The following is a 12,905-nucleotide window of genomic DNA, read 5'->3' on the forward strand; positions in this document are numbered from 1 at the left end:
AGGAACAAACAATGGCATATTTACACAAAAACAAAATCGTTGGAGTATGGGGCAACATCGCAAATATTAAAAAAGATATATATATATATATATATATATATATATATATATATATATATATATATATATATATATATAATCGAACATCATTAACTAGCTTCACACTTTTCTATAACTTGTTAATGCAAATGCGCGCTATCATTCATGTCTAGATGACCTCAACAAATGCCATGAGAACCATCCTAATGCACCCCACAACCATGTATTTATCATCATATCAGTAGAAACATAAGCCCTTATTTTTAATAAAATAGTTTAGTTAGATGGCTACAGAAAACTTTGATTACATTTATTGAGCCAAATCAAAGGTATTTCATTTTAGTCTTAACTATTTTACCATTCTAGATTTAGTTCCATTTAGGCTCTTTTGTGGATTTTTACACCTTCATTGCTAAATGGTAGATATCAATGGTGTTATTTTTAATGGAAATGTTTGCATATTTTAAATTTGGATATCGGACAACTATAGTAGGTGTACATAAAATTAGGTTTTCTTTTTGTTTAACTTCAGATGAAAAAATGGGTTAACAAAAAAAAGAAGGGGGGGGGGGGAGGTTCATGTTTTCGAGATATGGTTTCAATTTAGGGGTGGCCAAGGCGTTAAACAACACTACTCATTGCATGGTGTTCGAGTAATACAAATGATTGTTGCGGAAATGGTTTAATCATCATCTAGATCAAAAGGTGAATAAAAAGGTGTAATATCTTTATTTTTTAGGTATTCCATTTTGACCATTGGATTGTGACTTGTTTGCAAAGTTAGTCCCTAATGGCATTTTCGTAGTTGTTGTCCATGCACACGTATGGTGGGCGTACGCTGAGTACGCAGGGTGTACGTAGCCAGGGTGCAAACCCTAATTTTTAGGGTTTGGACCCTATTTAAACATCTTTATGGCATAATACTCTCTATTAACTCTAGCCTCATTCCTCATTTTGAAACCCTAAAGTGTGCGAGTGCATTTTGAAGCATAGAGAGTATTTTGGTGTCATTTTGGAGCTTTTGGAGGTGAAATAAAACCTTGAAGTTGTGGTACTTCACTCAAGGCTTTGGATTCGTCAACTACTCTCTCTTGTTCATCTTTTGGAGGCATAAAGCTCCAACCTTGATGAATGTTTCATTAAGATCTTGTTCTAGCTTAAATTTGGCACCTTTTGTCCCAAATCTTGATCCTTGTAAGTATGGAATACCCTAGGACATTTGAGTTGTCTTTTCAGAGGTTTTAGGGTATGTTAAGTCATAAAAATGTGATCTTGGCCATTAGTTTCTTTCCATGCATGATCTAGGATGTCTTAATGAGTTAAGAAGATTGGGCTTTTAGTTTTGGGCACTTGTTAGCCATAAGATCATAAAGTTGGAAACTTTATGATTGATGATGCCTTTTTAGGGCTAGATCTGAAGTTTGGACAAAAGAGCTTAAGGATTAAGTTCTTAGTGGAATGGATGGGTGGCAGCCGCGTACACTGGGCGTGCGAAGGGGTACATTGCGCATACGTGGTCAGCCCCTTGATTTTGGTCAAACACATAGTACACCCCGCGTACATGTTAAGTACGCCAGCGTACTCGACGAGTTCACTCGGTTGAATTTGTCATTAACTTTGACCAAAAGTTTGAGCTAGGGGTATTTTGGGTAGTTTGAGCTGTATTCTAAGTTTAGGTCAACGTTATTCTTGAAGGTGATCGGTAGAGTCGATTTTCAGAGCAGCGTGTTGTTTATCTTTTTCATCCGATTGTGAGGTGACTTTTCTCACTGTATCCATGGGTCAAAGGCACTAATGCTAGGTCATTATTGTGTAATTTAGGATGATAACTGCTATGTGGCTTGTATGTCTTCGTATGGTGGATTTAAATAAATCCTAGGACGGTGCCCACTATCTTATGTTCAGGTTAAAATAGACCCCAGGGCGAGGCCCACTATTGTATGATTAGGTTGAAAGATACCCCAGGGTTGGGCCCATATTTGTTGATCGGGTTGAAATATACCCTAGGGAGGGCCCTATATGTGTATGTTCGGTTGGAATATACCCAAGGTTAAGCCCATTTGTATGACTAGTATGTGGTACTTTGGGGAACTCGCTAAGCTTTGTGTTTATAACATTTTATGGTTTAAGGTAATTATGGTTTGAAGTTGAAGGGCACGACTTGATGACATAATATCCTCCCTCATGATTTCTGCATTTTGAATAATTATACTCTGATATTTTGGATAATAATTTTGGTGATGGTTTTTTTAAACAATTAATGAATGAAATTATTTGTCTTTCAATGAAAAACTTTATCACTATTCTTGGGCTATTACAAGTTGGTATCAGAGCCTTCTTTTGAGGGATTCAGGCACACTTTCTAGAGTATCAGATCTCAAACCAAGGAAATGATAATTTTTTTAAATGAAAGTGAAATTGTAGTTCTAAAAAGATTTTTATTAAGAAAAAGGGGGTGTGATGTGTGCAATCAACCGAGCTCAAGTGGCTCACAAATTACCCATACCCGTGTGTTATGATTAGCATCCTTAATATGAAATTCCATGCTAAGTTAAGTCTAAGGATACCTTCAGGAATCGTATGATAGAATTTCCTGATTTTTGTGATGCCTTATAGGCTAGGGGAATTTGATGCTATGTATTACTTGGAATTGATATCAGCTTAGTTAATTGCTAAGTATATGCTTTCAAATTTGTATATGACTAGGACCATATAGCCCTAGAATGATTGATTTGGACTCATTTCCTATTCCTTGTTTGGTTGTGGACTTAGCGTAGAGTCATCATGTAACAGTCTGTATGATTCTAATTTGTGTATAACTTGCATGCATAAGGTAACCAACGATGTTTATTGAGTTTCTCGGTATTGCAAGCGGTGGGAGTTGAGGATTCTGAGGAATGTCTAGGATATGTTTCTTCTTAGCATAGGATTAGTGTATGGTTCTAGTGTGGTGACTTAGAGGAATCAGGACGATTCTTGAGGAGGGTAAAGAAAGTTGTGAAAGGTAGTATTGGGCTAGTACTACTGGAAACATAGGATCTATACCTGAGACAAGAACAAAGTTGGAGACTCTAGGGAGTCCTATGTAGTGAGAATTCCCTTGAGTCATATGTTGATTATTTATATGTTGTTTTTCAGTTTGAGTATGGTAATGACTACTCGAGGAGTTTCTGGCTCTCGTTCTGGCTCATGCGCAAAACCGATCGATAAGCGATTGCGCGAGTTCATTGTGGCTGAGGTCACTTGCAGAATTTTAGAGGCCACCCTTATGTTTTTGGTACCATCAAAGTGCGGATTATGGAGCTGATGGATGAGAGGCTCATGTCTTTTCAACCTGATATTAATGCAAGCTAGATAGGAGCTCGAACTCCCTCATTTCAAGAGTTCATGGCTTGTGGAGCTCCTAAGTTCTTTGAGGCTAAGGACGCCATCCCTAGTTGGTAGTAGATCGCTGACATGAATAATGCTCAATGGATGAGTTTTTTCCTTGAGGGGGAAAATGTGGAATTTGCGTCCTGCCTGTTGATGGACCGAGCACGAGATTTGTGGGATGAGGTTGACCGGGCTATCGGATCTGCGGCCGTAGCAGTCATGACTTGGAAAGATTTTGTTTCGAGGTTACAGAGGGAGTTTCCATTATCTATTGAGGTGCAGTAGCTGGCGAGGGAGTTCCAGGACCTTCGCCAAACTACTGAGACTATAGCTGAGATCACCGCCAAGTTCCGAGAGAGGTCTTTGGTGGTTCCATAGTACGTTGCAGGTGAGGAGATAAAGAAGACAAGATATCATGACATGTTGAGAGAGGATATCAGGGAGTTTGTGAGCTTTTGGGGGGTGCAAGACACTAAATGATATGACTGAGAAGGCCCGTGAGCAGGAGATTAAGTTGGAGCTTTAGACGAAGCGGAAGTCCAACCAGCTAGAGACAACGGCGGGCCAGGTTAAGAGGCCCACGACTTCTGATTCACGCACCAGAGGCCAATAGGGCCGCAGTCGTTGCGACAAGACATATGGTGGGGATTGTCGATTGACAGGTTCAATATGTTTCAGTTGTGATCAGCCAGGTTACATAAGCAGGGACTATCCTAGGGGTGCTATGATTTTCTTTCATTATAATCTGATCGGCGATAAAAAGTACGATTGTCCGAGATTGTCAAGGGGAGCAGTAGTGGTGCCTACGCCTGCCACCTTGAGGATTATTGTTGGCCGCCATGGCAAGGCGGAGGCTCCTGTGGTGAAGAGCGGCACATTTCAGCTGACCACCGATAAGGCTCATGCAGCACCAAATATGGTTATAGGTATGTGACTTATTCTTATCTTTTATTTCTTTCCTTATTTATGCTTATGATTATATTTGATCTTGTATAGGGACATTTTTGGTTAATGGTATGACTGCTCATGTTCTGTTTGATTCAGGTGCTACCCGATCCTTTGTATCTCTTGAACTTAGCAAGAAGTTTTGTGATTTTCCCAAGATTTTGGACTACCCATTCGAGGTGGAGATTGCGGATGACCATTTTTGAATGCTTTGATGGTTCACCGTGGGTGTGTTTTGAATCTGTTTAGTGAGAGGTACTCTATTGATTTGGTGTCGATTCCTCTGCAAGGATCAAAAGTTATCATTGGGATGGATTGGTTGGGCCTGAACAGGGCAATGATTGACTATGAGCGCCAGCTAGTGAGAGTTCCACCCCCGAGTAGGGAAGAACTGGTTATTCCCTGGTGAGGGAACTTCGTATAGGCCGACTCTCTGTTCGACTATGAGGGCGAGGAGGTATCTTCAACACGGTTTTTTAGGTAATTTGGCTTATGTGGCGGATACTTGGGGGAGGGCACGACGACGCTAAGTGAGGTATCCATTGTTTTGGATTTCCCCGGTGTGTTTCCTGAAGAGTTACCAGTAGTGCCTCCTAAGATTCAAGTTGAGTTTCAGATTTATTTAGTTCCTGGTGCGGCCCCAATGGCGAAGGCACCGTATCGCCCGACACCACCAAAGATGCAGCAGTTCTCTACGCAGCTTCAGGAGCTGTTAGATATGGGTTTTAATTGCCCGATCATTTCTCCGTGGGGAGCACCAATCCTATTTGTGAAAAAGAAGGATGGTTCACACAGGATGTGCATTGACTACCGGGAGTTTAAAAAACTAACGATGAAGAATCGCTACCCAATCCCAAGTATTGATGATTTACTTGACCGGCTCCAGGGTGCATCTTGGTTTTCCAAGATTGATTTGTCATCGAGGTACCATCAGATGAGGTTTAGGGATAATGATGTGTAGAAGAAAACCTTCAGGACTCAGTTCTTGGGGCATATCGTCAATTAGAAGGATATATTGGTCGACCCAGCCAAGATCAAGGCTATGATGCAATTGGAGGTTACGAGGAACCCATCCGAGATTCGAAGCTTCAAGTGCCTTTTGGGGTATTATTAGAGATTTATATAGGATTTCTCTAAGATTGTAGTCCCTTTGACCCGCTTGACGAAGAAGAATGTGAATTTTTGTAACATCCTCCTCTGGCATGTATCACAATATTGTCCGCTTTGGGCCACTCGGCACGAAGACTTCCCAGGGGGTCACCCATCCTGGTACTACTCCCGCCCGAGCATGCTTAACTGCAGAGTTCTTATGGGATCTGCTGCCCTCACGGCTTTAAAACGCGTTGTGATAGGGAAGGTATCCACACCCCTTATAAGGAATGCTTTATTCTCCTTCCCAGCCGATGTGGGATCAGATCTAACCCACTTTCACCCCCCATTATAGGGTTCGACGTCCCCGTCGAACACATCGACCCGTGCCCTAGCTCTGATACCATTTCTCGATTTGTGCGTGTCATCCTTGCGCAGGGGCCATGCTAATCTTCTCTGTATCGTTCCAATTTCTCGAAGGTGTCTCCTAGCTGAGTTGGTAAAGCGCTGTGGCAATGACCTAGAGGTCCTGGGTTCGAATCCCGGCACCCCCTTAAATCCTTGCACTTGTAACGACCCAAAAATCACAACTAAAAATTTCTTTAAAAACATTACTAAATTATATTTATAAAAACTGTATCATAAGTCATAACATAATTTTCGAGTATTAATTCAAAACATATTATCATTATCAGAGTCAAACTTTCCCAGGTTAACTACCTATGGTGTGTGCACTGCAATCTTCCCGAGCTCCTCCTTTGAAAATTGAGTACCTGAAACCGCAACTGAAAAACCGTAAGCACGAAGCTTAGTGAGCTCCCCCAATCTACCACATACCATACAATAACATATAAAGCACATGCTGCGCCTTGCCCACTGCATCAGACCGAAGTCCGGGCTAACTGGGGCCTTGCCCCCTGCATCGGACCGAAGTCCGGACTAACTGGGACCTTGTCCCCTGCATCGGACCGAAGTCCGGGCTAACTGGGGCCTTGCCCCCTGCATCGGACCGAAGTCCGGACTAACTGGGACCTTGTCCCCTGCATCGGACCGAAGTCCGGGCTAACTGAACAGAACATAACATAAACATATCAACTAGCATGAACACACATATACTGCATACTACATCGGGCCGTGGCCCGGAACACATAACACATAATTCCTCTCTGAGCCACGAAGGCATCAAACATACTAAATATTGCATCAGATCAAAATCCGGAAACTACTACTAGCTAAACGGGTCGGCATTGTGGCCTTAGACCCGTTCCTACTGGAAGGAAACTCACCTGAGACTGCTGAACTGATGCTGCTAATCCTTTTGACTGCTACCTGACCTCTGACTCCAAACTGCTGCTCCACTAGCTCCTCGAGCTACCAATGCCAAAATAACACTTAATCCAACTGACCTCCAAAGGTCAACTAGGTCATCTCTGGTCAAGGTCAAAATCCTGGTCAAAGTCAACCTTCCAGGTCAACCCTACTCGCCGAGTCATCCTAATAACTCGCCGAGTTCATATGCTCAGGATCTTTCTATTCGTGACTCGACTCGCCGAGTCAGTCCATGACTCGCCGGGTCAACTATTCCCGAGTCCTAACCTGTCCAACTCGCTGAGTCTCCATCCGACTCACTGATTCGAGTTTCAACTCGAAGGGTTTGGGGTTTCGCGACCTGACTCACCGAGTCCAAGAATAGACTCGCCGAGCCCAAGGAAACCTTCAACCAACTCGTCGAGTTGTTCTTCCAACTCGCCGAGTTCATGCCTAACTTCATCTGACTCGACGAGCTGTTCATCCCACTCATTGAGTTCCTCCTCATCTTCAAGCTACTCGCCGAGTCCACTCGAAGGACTCGCCGAGTCTATTCAGTGCTTAATCGATGCAGTGGCTTTTCGAGCCAAACAGGGCTTCCAACTCATAGATCCATACTTCTAAGGCCTATCCCCCATGTAAAGTGGCAAACTTTACGTGTAGATCAAGAGATCTAGGCTTAAAACAATCCAAACTAGGGTTTAAGACAAAGAGGCTTCACTATCAACCCAAGAACAGATGCTTTATGACTTTCTGGGCCAAGATACACTCAGATCTGAAGTAGCAACTTCAGATCTGGGCTTCTAACTCGAAATCGTTCTTAAGCATGGCATAAAATCCCCAAATCACATAGCCAAGGTTGATCTATTAAACAAAAGAGGGAAGGTAACGATTTATTACCCTTAAATGCTCAGAAATGTTCCACCAACTCTGGATCCAAGGCCCCTTTCTTGCTCCATAAAGACTAACTTCTCTCTCAAGCTCTAAAAGCTTCACTAAGGGTAGATCTTGCTCCAAAACGATTATGGCGGCTAGGGTTTAGTGTTATGTGCTAGTGAGGCAGTAAAGGAACCCTAGGGGAGAGAATGAGACGTTTAAATAAGCTCCAAGTCCGGGATTTAGGGTTTTCCTTGCTCAGACCAGACTCGCCGAGTCACCTTGGCCGACTCGCTGAGTCGGGCGCTTATACCTCAACCCGGATCCCGCTCGGACTCGCCGAGTCCCTCCATGGACTCGCCGAGTCTCCCCTTAAAATTAGGGTTTTCTTTCTTTTCTCGGCTTTCCAAACTTTGGGTGTTACAACTCTCCCCCACTTAAACTAAACTTCGTCCTCGAAGTTTGCTATGACCAACTGTCCTGCGAATTGCCTCCAACTCTCTGCCTGGGAAATCTAACACCCCCTTTTGTCCATCACTCCAGCCACTTACAGTGCGGGTCTCTACTGTTGGTACATACTAAATCCTTCTCTTTTCCATAATTTTCTTAACGTTACTTCCTCCGACTGAGAATTATGTTACCCCTCATCCGCCTACCGGATGCACTGAGACCTCCCTGGTCCAACTATTCTGTCAATATCTGAGTTACCGGACTCCTACCGGTCACTACACTCCATCGCAATCTGCTAGTCGCTCCCAGCGACTCCGCAAGATTCTTCGACTATTTATAATTGTTCTATCCACTTTGCTACTCATATTGGAACTATCTGAAACGCTGAGCTGCCTGCAATGCTGAACTGCTTGGAACACTAAACTAGGCGAAACACTAAACTGGCTGAAACGCTGAACTGGCTGAAACACACTGAACTGACTGAAACACTGAACTGGCTGAAACACTGAACTGACTGAATCACTGAACTGCCTGAATCATTGAACTGGTTGAATGGCTGCTTCCCACAACTTCTAAACGAAATCTTCCTCTGGAACTAGTTTCCACCAGTCATCCTGACACTGAAACTTTAACAACCTCCCGATCCACCGATCAGGTCCTTACGCCACATCCTGACATCATCAATTCCACGACTAACAATATGATGGTTCCCAGACTGACGGTAGCCCTTAACATACCCGAACCCCTACGGTCCACTGCTACTCTGATCTCATAACTGTGGCGATGATCTACTGACAAATTGCCGACTTAACCATTACTGAACCATTTGGGAAATCCAGAATCTAACTCGTGGATTCCCATATCCTCAGTACTACACCCGAACTGGTGGGTACTACTGCTTTCCCGCGTCCAACAACGCGCTCATGCTGCCTACCAATCTGATAAAGGTTGCGGCTACGCTCGCGGACTTACAACTCTATAATACTATCTGGCTGCTAGTGAATGCTACGGCTACCCACGCAGACTTACAACACCACCACTACTACCTGACTACTAGTGAATGCTACGGCTACCCCCGCAGACTTACAACACTACTACTACTATTCCGCGGATGTCCTGACTATCCCTAGTCCCGCTAGTGATTCCTCATCCTGATTTCTCAAAACCAGCCCTCAGTCTTTGATTACTGCATCATCCTCGACATCTTATATCCTTGATATACTTAGCGCTTCGTCGAGGAACTCTTCGGCTTGGTTCCCAAACCAACCGTCTACTAATTCGGATACAAGAAGCTATTGTTGGGAAGTTTCCAAACTCCCAACTCCTGAATCTACACAATCCTGCATGCTGACTCTGTCACTGGCTACTAATACGAAAAAATCTCTTGCTAACCGTTCTCAGGATCCTCATTCCGACTCATTTGAGCCCTACAGGTGGTCCTCCAATCCTAGATTCCCAACCAACTTCTAACCATCTCGATACATGAACTAACTGCTGGGAAAGTTCTCGAACTCCCAATTCTGAACTTCTCAATCCATCCATCACTATGCTACGATCATTTCTTCTCAGAGGCCGCGCACTCATTCTGGGTCTACGTGGCTCTTATCCTTGTATACTCGGAGGGTTCTCCCCCACTTGGATTCAGCTAGTTCCTTACTGCTCACTGGTCAAAAGGATTTCCAACCTTCCTTCCATTACCAGGGCGATATGCTGTCCGCCGACGTTTACCCTTGCCAGCGCTCCAACTAACTCTTACCAGATCCGCACCCTTCTTGCTACCTGACTGAGCACCCTTCGATCCTTAACTGCATTTGCTTTAGGGACTACATTCCGAGAACCTGCGTTTGGGGTGCACATCCCCAACCCACTTCCTTACTGACCGCTAGCTGCTCCACTAAAAACTCTGGGTTATCACTACTGAAAATATAACTGATCATTACCCGACTAACGCCTTCCGCAAGTAGTAAGGCACTACTGCATCTTACACATACGTGCTACAGTCACTGTATCCAAAATAACCTGATCTAGAGGGGACGACCTCCAATTCACCATTCTAATTCCAAGGTATGCAGATGGAATAAAACTCAACCATAAGCAGGTAGTACAATACCCCAACACTTAAGCTTATTGATAACAATGCAGCAACATAACAATAATATCACAAATAATAGTTGACAGGAAAGTAAAAGACACATACCTCCATCACTCAGTGCTGCTCGAATCCCTGTTGAAATCTACCATAAAACTCGGCTCCGAGCCGCAGGCGCCCTTGCCCGGCCCTGATGTCCGTTGGTGGCTCTTGAAGTACCAGGGGCAGGAGCTGGCACCTGCCCTGCTGTATACAAACCTGGACAGTGGGCCTTCTTGTGGCCCCTCTGACTGCAATGGAAACATAACGGATCAAGTCCCTGCGTGATGGTAATAACACAGTCTCTGCTAAGATGACCAATCTGGCCGCACTTGAAACATCCAGCATCACCACCACTTCTATGCCTGCACACACCCATGTGCGTCCTTCCGCACTTCCCGCATCGATTGCGGCTCTGATAGTTCCTCGTCCTCAAATCCGAACCCTTGGGCCTCTTACCCGAGCCTGTGGCTAACTGAGTCTCATCCGTTTTCCTCTTCCTTTCCGACTCCCTGCCCGCCGACTGAACAACAATTGTCTGATCTTGGAGCCTCTCGATCAATCTATCAGTGATCTTCACGACCATGTCGGGCAGATTCTCGTGAATGGCTCGCGAAACTTCCTCAACTATCCAATCATGCAGAGGTCTCTCTTGGAGACAGGATGCCCCACTCACTCCTGTCCCCTGATGGCAAAAACTAGAAATGGGATCTCCCTCCTTGATGGATCCCCGAACTCCATAAGAATCGGGATCTTGACGAGCCCCAATCTGTCCTGAAACTATCCCGGCCTTAAAGGCCTGAAGATGACTGTCCAAGAGCTCCACAATGGCCTCTCTAACCGAACCGAAAATCAATGGAGTCTGATCAATGATGTTGCACATGATCTCTGCGGAAATGAAATCCCTCATCTGATCATCTAGCTGCCCGGCTCCAAAGCCCGAGCCAGATCCCTCCTCGACGCCTGAACTGCTAACTGGTAGCTCGCGCAATGTCACCATGCTGAAAATATAACAATTCCTGATCAATTTACACACTATTGCTGCAGAATCTCTCACACACTCCACTAGTTCCCTATTTTTTGCCTTGACCCCTCTTGAATCGAGTACGGATCCTCTGCTTTCAGTAGTACGGGCCCATACTACCTTCCACATCTATCCGTACTTTCCTCAAGAGTCACCTCAACTCCACCAAGTCCCTTTACTCTTCTACTGATCTCTGCTACTCTCATCCTAGGCTTGCCCTAGGGAACCTCTGACTCTACCCAAACAGTCCTCAGCTGCTGAAGGCCTCCTTGTAATGCCAATTAGCCACCACCTGATTACCATCACATGCAATGAGGCTCGGATAATCCTTCGAGTAAAAGTCTCGTCCCTACAACGGTTGGACTCAAACGAGAGCTGCGCAATAGGGCGAAATCCAGCACTCTGAGATTATTCAACCCTGATCACATGTGACGTGACGTATTCACCTAATGGCTAACTCCCATCATTCAGAGTCCCACAAAGCACAAAGCAAACATCATTCGAATAAAGGAAACATACTCAGTCAAAACTATTCTCATAACAAGAAACTGTACTAGCATACAATGCTAAGCTCATACTATCAAGCATAACCTATACAGGCTATCCTACTACTGTCTACTTATTACTAGCATGAAATTCTTATCAAGCTGAAACACATAAAGCAGGCACATAAGGCATCATCCTAGATCCTTAGTCCTATTCTAGCATGCTGTTCTACTGAAACTGAAGCTAAAAGTGAAACTGAAACTGATACTGATAATCATAACATAACTTGTATGGGTAATTTGGGAGTACTTACTTGAGCTCGGCTGATTGCATGCACCACACCCTTTTCTCTTTTCAAAACCCTTTTTGCTTTTTCTAAAACTCTTTTCTTTATACTTTTCTAAAATTGTTTTCTTTTCTCGAAATCCTTTTGTAACCATGGTTTTTCTCTTGAAAACTCCATACCACTTCCTTAGTTTGAGTTCAGACACACTCGGGAGTGCGCGCGAATCCCTCAAACCAAGGCTCTCATACCAACTTGTAACGACCCAAAAATCACAACTAAAAATTTCTTTAAAAACATTACTAAATTAGATTTATAAAAACTGTATCATAAGTCATAACATAATTTTCGAGTATTAATTCAAAACATATTATCATTATCAGAGTCAAACTTTCCCAAGTTAACTGACTATGGTGTGTGCACTGCAATCTTCCTGAGCTCCTCCTTTGAAAATTTAGTACCTGAAACCACAACGGAAAAACCATAAGCACGAAGCTTAGTGAGCTCCCCCAATCTACCACATACCATACAATAACATATAAAGCACATACTGGGCCTTGCCCACTGCATCGAACCGAAGTCCGGGCTAACTGGGGCCTTGCCCCCTGCATCGGACCGAAGTCCGGACTAACTGGGACCTTGTCCCCTGCATCGGACTGAAGTCTGGGCTAACTGGGGCCTTGCCCCCTGCATCGGACCGAAGTCCGGACTAACTGGGACCTTGTCCCCTGCATCGGACCAAAGTCCGGGCTAATTGGGGCCTTGCCCCCTGCATCGGACCGAAGTCCGGACTAACTGGGACCTTGTCCCCTGCATCGGACCGAAGTCCGGGCTAACTGGGGCCTTGCCCCCTGCATCGGACCGAAGTCCGGACTAACTGGGGCCTTGTCCCCTGCATCGGACCG

General features: G+C 44.4%; 1 non-coding gene across 1 annotated transcript; it reads right to left on the reverse strand.

The window, feature by feature from the left end:
* Window positions 1-5,837: 5,837 nt before the first annotated feature.
* On the reverse strand, window positions 5,838-5,942 carry LOC111895849 (U6 spliceosomal RNA). Its single transcript, XR_002851710.1, has one exon. It is a non-coding gene; the product is annotated as a U6 spliceosomal RNA (small nuclear RNA).
* Between the last annotated feature and the right edge of the window lie 6,963 nt (window positions 5,943-12,905).

This window comes from Lactuca sativa, chromosome 3 (genome assembly GCF_002870075.4).
Source record: "Lactuca sativa cultivar Salinas chromosome 3, Lsat_Salinas_v11, whole genome shotgun sequence".
In the NCBI taxonomy this organism is placed as follows: Eukaryota; Viridiplantae; Streptophyta; class Magnoliopsida; order Asterales; family Asteraceae; genus Lactuca; species Lactuca sativa.